Raw genomic sequence first — 6,784 nt, 5'->3', positions numbered from 1 at the left:
GCCTCCTAACGCGCAGTAGGTACGCGCGGTAGACCATTTCAGCTTGCATTCTCATACTCCCTCACATTCGCACCTTTTTTAAAGGACCTGACGACCTCGACATCGTTCTAGAGGTTGTCCTAGACGTTGTCCTACAGGTCATCCTCCAGATCGCCCTAGAGGTCGTCCTAGACGTCGTCTTTGAGGTTGTCCTTAAAGAGATGCTACAACGAAATTTGCCGCTTGTTTTTTGGCCTATACGTGTTCAAAAGAGCAGTATCATATTGGACACAGCAATATCTTGTTAAAGAAGACACAAAAAGGAATTTTAAAACTAATTAAACGATTAGCAAAGAGCACCTGGTGGATGTTGCTAAAGCCTCGTTTGTAATGTCCGACTAGGAACCTTGACAGGTCTTGACGATAAGCGTCTTGCCTAAAACTATAATGCTTTGAACCTGACATCATCTTGACAGCTCTACGGCCAGCAAAAGAGGGGAGGGAGGAACTCCCTACTCAATGGGACACTCTCTTCGTGTGTCCCAGACGGCGCTACTCTCCCTCTACGAGATTATAGAAGATTAACCCGTCGCTCAAAATTCACACCAAAGCAGCTTTGCAGTTAGTTGCGGTGGCCCGATCACTGGCGCGCTCCAACTGCTTCGGTGGCTGGAATGGCTAGGGCATCCTGATGACATCAGCCTTGCCGCAGCTTTGCTCATCCTGGGACAAACTACGTCACGATTGCGCCGGATGTGACGTGCTCTTCGCTGGCTTCTACCCAAGCGCTTGCCAGAGTGGGCCGTAAAATGCAGCCATCAGGCTCAAAATACAAATGTGCGATTGTCATTTACCGATAATATGGATCGTATTTAGCCTACTTCTGAACCACTTATATTTCAAATTTCGTTGAACTATCCCTTTAAGATTTCCCTAGAGGTCGTTCTAGACGTCGTTCTAGTAAGCCCCTCAATGTGTTTGCATTTGTCCTTCAAGTCCCGTCAAATGCGCCAGTGCACGAGGCCCGTGTCTCGAGCGGCCCTTGAAAGCAAGTGGCAGCGAAGCACCCGCTTGTGGCACGTGTTTTGCACTTTTCCACAACAATGGTTAGCGGTACTTGTAAAAAACACCTTTATCGAAAAACCTTACGTCCTAGAGGTCATCCTTGAGATCACCCTAGAGCTCGCTCTAGAGTCACTAAATGTTCCCAAAGTACCAAAACTCCTAAGCTTCGCTTCTGAATCAAGTCGCGGCGCAGCAGTTGCGATCCCCAACATGGCACTGCCATGTGCAATCGAAGCGAAGTGCATACAGTGTAGCGTTTGTTCTTGTGTGAGCTCTTCAATATACATTCTTGGCCTGTGGCGACACTGGTTTGTTTATTAAAGTTTTTTCCTTCCCTCCGAGCTGTGCGTGACTTGCTTCTCGCTGTCTCGCCTTTCTCACCTCGAAGCACATCGAAATCGAGTGTTAGGCTTAGCGTCTGACGCATAGAGTTTGAAACGCAGCACCAGTGCAACCGGAGCGAGCAAACGAGCCGGCAATCTTCTTTCGAGAGTCAGATTACTGGCTACCTGATATTAAAAAAAAAAACCGGAGAATTCGATGCATCTTCTGTTCGGTCCGAACTCGTCGATGCCCAGGGCACACCCAGAGACTCCACACGTGTGTACCCGCTGTAGCTGTAACGCGGAAATGTTTTGTATATATTTTTTGTTGTTTTGGGCCTATCTCCAAAATGGCCGACTGATAACTTCCGTCACGGGCTAAACCAGCCAATTAGAACTGAATTCTGAGGGGATTGACTTCTGGTCCAGTGGCTCTAGGTCATCCTAGAGTCACTGAATCTTTTCAGCGTTCCCAGAACACCAAATTCCATTCGGTCCGCTCACCGGAAGTCAATCCCGCAGAATCCAGCTCCGATTGGCTGGTTTAGCCCGTGGCGGAAATTACTCTGCCATTACGTGGATCGGGCCAAAACAGCAAAAACCGTATACATGTTAGCAAGTACGGCCTCAGGGCGCCGCCATCTTGCTCGCTTGGGGTGCGCTTGGGCGTGTACATAATCTGATTTCGACGCCTTCGCAAGGCGTTGTAATCGGATTATGGCCGCGTCCAAGCGCAACCCAGGAGAGCAAGATGGCGGCACCCGAAGGCCGTACTTGCAAACCTATATATAAAATGTTTTCGCATTACCACGGCCATGGTGGGTATGCACAGGTGGGACTTCCGGGCATCGATGAAGTTGGACTGAACGGAAGCCGTGTTGATTTTATAGAGATTTTTTTATATGAAGTAGCCTGTAATCTGGTTCATTAAAGAAGATTGTCGGCTCGTTTGCTTTCTCCGGTTGCACTCGTGCTGCATTTCAAACTCTATGCTTCAGACACTAAGCCTAACACTCAACTTCAATATGTTTTAAGGTGAGAGAGAGACGATACAACGAGGAACAAGTCGCGCACCGCTCGGAACGAAGAAAAGAACTTTAATAAAAACAATCCAGTGTCGCCAAGGGCCAAGAACTTGGATTGAAGAGCTCGCACAGTGACACGAGAACGAACGCTATGCTGTACGCGCTTCACTTCGACCGCACGGGCAGTGCCATATTGGGGATCGCGACCGCTGCACCGTGACTCGGTTCTGAAATGAAGCTTGGAAGTTTCAATACTCTGGGAACAGTCCTAGATCACTGATCTCTATGAAAATTGCTGGATTGCGCTTCCTGCTCCCGCGAGTGGAGCCACAGGACGGCTATCTTGCTCGTGGCGAAATCGCGTTTTTGCTAGCGTTGCAGAGGCTGGCGGCAGCGTGCTGAAGACATGCTTTCTAATCCCTCGTCGTCATTTGCCGAAAAATTTTTTTAAGACCCTGTGTAAGCGTTGAGACTTGCCGTTAAGAACACGTGAAAATTTTTATGAAAGCACAGTCCCGCAGGAAACAAACACAACTCGTCGAAAGGAAGTTTTGCCAGTCTCGTGACGTGTTCAAAGCTTCCTTGGCATGCCAAAGCGCTGTGTCTCTGCCTTCACACGCTTAGATACCGATCAAGAATTGACTCTGTGGCAAAGTTTTGAAGGTGTGCCGCGCGTAAATGTCTTTGCATCATATATTGGCCACGGAGTTCTAGATCGTGAAGCTGTTCCGGCGAGTTGCTATCAATAAAGGGGGGGAAACAATCTGTACTGTTGCTCTCGTGCACTATTAACCATGGCCCTGTTCCAAATCTACTGTAATAGATCACATGGCAGCACAAATAGCTCAACGCTGTGGAGCAAAGTACAAGATTGCAAGATTGAAAATCTTTGAAGCGCAGCCCATATGGTCGTGTGCAATCAGTTGACAAATCACAATTAGGTGAGCTGCGCTCAAACTTGATGTATCAGGGATGGGCAAAATACATGCAAATATGTATCGAAATACAAGTACAAAATACTTCGTCAAAAATGTATTTAATTACAAATCTAATTACATTTCCAAAAAAGCATTTAAGTACAAGATACAAATACAACCAAATGTATTTGGTCTCCTCCAAATACTTTTCCAAATACATTCCTCAAAATTTGCGTCAGCGACTTCAGGGCACCTGCAACGGGTTTCTGGGTATCTCATTTTAATTTTGCATTGCACACTCGGGAGTTAGTGTGCGAGGCTCTAGTAACGTAAGAGAAATATAATCACAAAAAAATGTAATCAGCTTAAACATGATAAAAACAGTTCAGCTTGGACGTAATAGGTGAGAAAAGTATGGAACTTCAAGCAGCTTTTTTTGTCGATTACAATTGGTATAGACCAACAAAGAACCGAGATGACCAAGACGCGCAGCACTAGCTAGAGAATGTTTTATCGTTGCAACTCGCACCAGTTACGAAAATCTGGACGACCCGCACATTTAGAATATTCCAGGCAAAAATATGGATGAAAATCAGGCTGGAAAGCATCACAAAATGTCACAGGCACTTGTTTAGCCAGTCTGCCTGTGAATGTCGATTTCGTCACTATTCCTGCCCTGGACTAGAACCGTAATCACCGAGTCACTAAACGCTTCTGCTTGATTGAGAGACACTGCATTCGGTGCAGAACGTAGTTTGCTTCCTGCTCTGGACAGTGACAATAAATTTGAGGGATGTATTTTTGCCCACAAAATTGTATTTAATTACAATTGTATTTGAAATACCCACATTTTAGCATTTTAATACACGTGTCAAATACATTACCCAATTTGTAATTAAATACAAATGTAAAATACACAAAGTATTTGAAATACGTATTTCAAATACTTGTATTTGAAATACTGCCCATCCCTGCTTGATGTCAAGTGCAATTGACCACTGATATGATGAGAAGCTGCTGTGCAGTATTCTGTAAACCATCAAAAAAAGAAAAAGATGCACCTCTTCCCCCTTTTCTTCTGTCGTCACTGGACGCTGGATCAAGCTCGTTTCTGGACTGCAAGTGCCACAAGTTAAAAATATGGTAATCAGAGTAAAGTAAAATGCTGCTCCAGTCACATATGGCTTCATGCACATTGCACTCTCAGAACACATTCACACGGCGTCGAATCTTGATCGGTATCCAAGCGTGTGAAGGCAGAGAGACGCAGCACTTCAGCATGCCAAGGAAGCTTTGATCACACTGCGAGACTGGCAAAACTTGCTTTCGATGAGCTGTGTCTTTTTCCGGCGGAATTGTGCTTTCGTAAAATTTTCCACGTTTTCTCAACGGAAAGTCTCAACGCTTACACAGGGTCTTAAAAAATTTCTTCGGCGAATGACGACGAACGAGTAGAAAATGTGTCTTCAGCACGCTGCCGCCAGCCTCTGCAATGCTAGCAAAAACGCAATTTTGCTATGGGCAAGATGACCGTCTTGTAACTTCACTCATGCTGCAGCGACCAAGCGGCGAAGCGCGTTCCAGCAATTGTCATAGAAATCGGTGTCCTAGACCAGAGCAGTGTATAGAGAGAGCTTGGGCAACGCAAGGTGCGGGCAGAGCCAGGGCGTGCACCAGACGCAGAAAGAGGGCTTGACATGCTCTTTTGGCCAACCAGATGCCGAAAAGAATCCCCTAGCGGTGGTAGCACAAAACAGTTTTCATCGTAGGTATGTGGTTTTAATAAGCGTGTAGAGCTCAATGTAGTAACTCTTCCTGATTGAAAATAGGGTGCACGTGATGTTTCGATCATAATCATGCAGAAAGATGCAAGAAACAAATGTGCCGCTCAACTCTGTTTTGCTCGGACAGAGTGCAACCGCTCGGACGGCATATTCCAGGCTATCGGCGCCTGGCATGCGGATTATGTCGATCTTTCGACATAATCCGTACGCTAGGCTGCGGTCGAACATTTCCCCCCTTGAACTTCAGAATACGAGTTCCCTCCAAGGACGAGGATGCAGAGAAGCTCCTGCTTACGCTTGCACTCTGATAATAATGTCTGGGTGCACGGCCTGGATATGGTACACAGTCAATACTTGCGTTGAAAACAATAAATTGCCATAACCACACATAAATGGGTACATCTCATTCTTTGTCATTTCGAACGTCCGCCACCAAAGGCGACGGAGGACGGCTGTGGGTGCAGAAAGCAGACGACGAGCAGGCGGCTAACAGACCACGTGACATATTTACTCGATTTAACCCGCCATTACCCCCAATCGAGGAGGGTAGCATGAGTAATTACTCTGGAGTAAACAACCCGCTTCTGGAACGCGAGTTCTGACGTCATCGAGTAAGCGCGAGTAAGTTTTGAAACGCCACGGTACGAAACCTTTACTCCGGAGTCGGATCGAGTAAGCGCGAGTGTTTTGAAATGCCACGGTACGAAACCTTTACTCCGGAGTCGGATTGAGTAAATTTTGGAACAAAGCCTAAGTTTGTCTCTTGCGACCACTGCCAGGGTATTATTTCCAGTTTCTGGTTGGCTACATTCGAATTTGGGAAGATGCCCTGGAACACACCCAGCCCGCTTTTGGTCAATGGTGCCTTCTGATTTGTCTCTTATACTTCTTAATGAATGGCCAAACTCTCTACACATATGTCTCTATCCTAGACAGTCGTCTTTGGATGTCGTCCTTTAGAACGTTTCCTTCGACGTTGTCTTTAGACGTCGCCCTTGAGGTTGTCCTAGACGAATGCTGTCACAATTCAAAGAAAACCAACAATAGTGGTTTCTGCAGCCATTTTGGCCATTTTTTTTAATTTTATTTATTTAGTTTAGGATAATCGGGAGAAGGGCAGATAGGCGAGAGTTGGCACCAGATCGCCTGGAAACACAGAGTAAGCAGTCGGGGTTATGCACGAGGAAGACGATGAAATACTTCGTCGAGAGAAAGCCTCACTTCAAACAGATGTTGCAAAGTGGTGCCCATTTTTTTCTAGAACTCTTGGGTACACATTTTAAAATAACGTACGCAATTTTTGTGCTTGCGTTAACGCACGCTACGCAAGAGTTTAAGAATAGCGTTTCTCCGCCGAGACGCAAAAACCCAAGCGTCTCGCGCTTGCAACGTCACCAAGATAACTTTTTGATTCACATACAAAATGCTGCAACATGGAAAAAAAAAAAATTTTGGTTGACCGGTTGTGTCCACCTGCGTTGCCTCGGAGAGGCGTTGCCTCGGCAAGAGGTGTCTCGTATACTGACCTTCGCCGAGAAATGCTCGCGCGTCGCAAGCATCAAGTTGCCGGTGATCGTTGCCCACTTTACTGGGTTTTCCAAACCGAGTGCAGTGTCGTCACGTATTGAAAATCGCAGTCGCGAGGATGCCGCCGACGTCGCGCTCACGACGCCGCCAAAGCTTCCGACCGG

This window comes from Ixodes scapularis, unplaced genomic scaffold (assembly GCF_016920785.2).
Source record: "Ixodes scapularis isolate PalLabHiFi unplaced genomic scaffold, ASM1692078v2 PGA_scaffold7__128_contigs__length_106722199, whole genome shotgun sequence".
In the NCBI taxonomy this organism is placed as follows: domain Eukaryota; kingdom Metazoa; phylum Arthropoda; class Arachnida; order Ixodida; family Ixodidae; genus Ixodes; species Ixodes scapularis.
Note: the sequence above shows the minus strand (reverse complement) of the source record.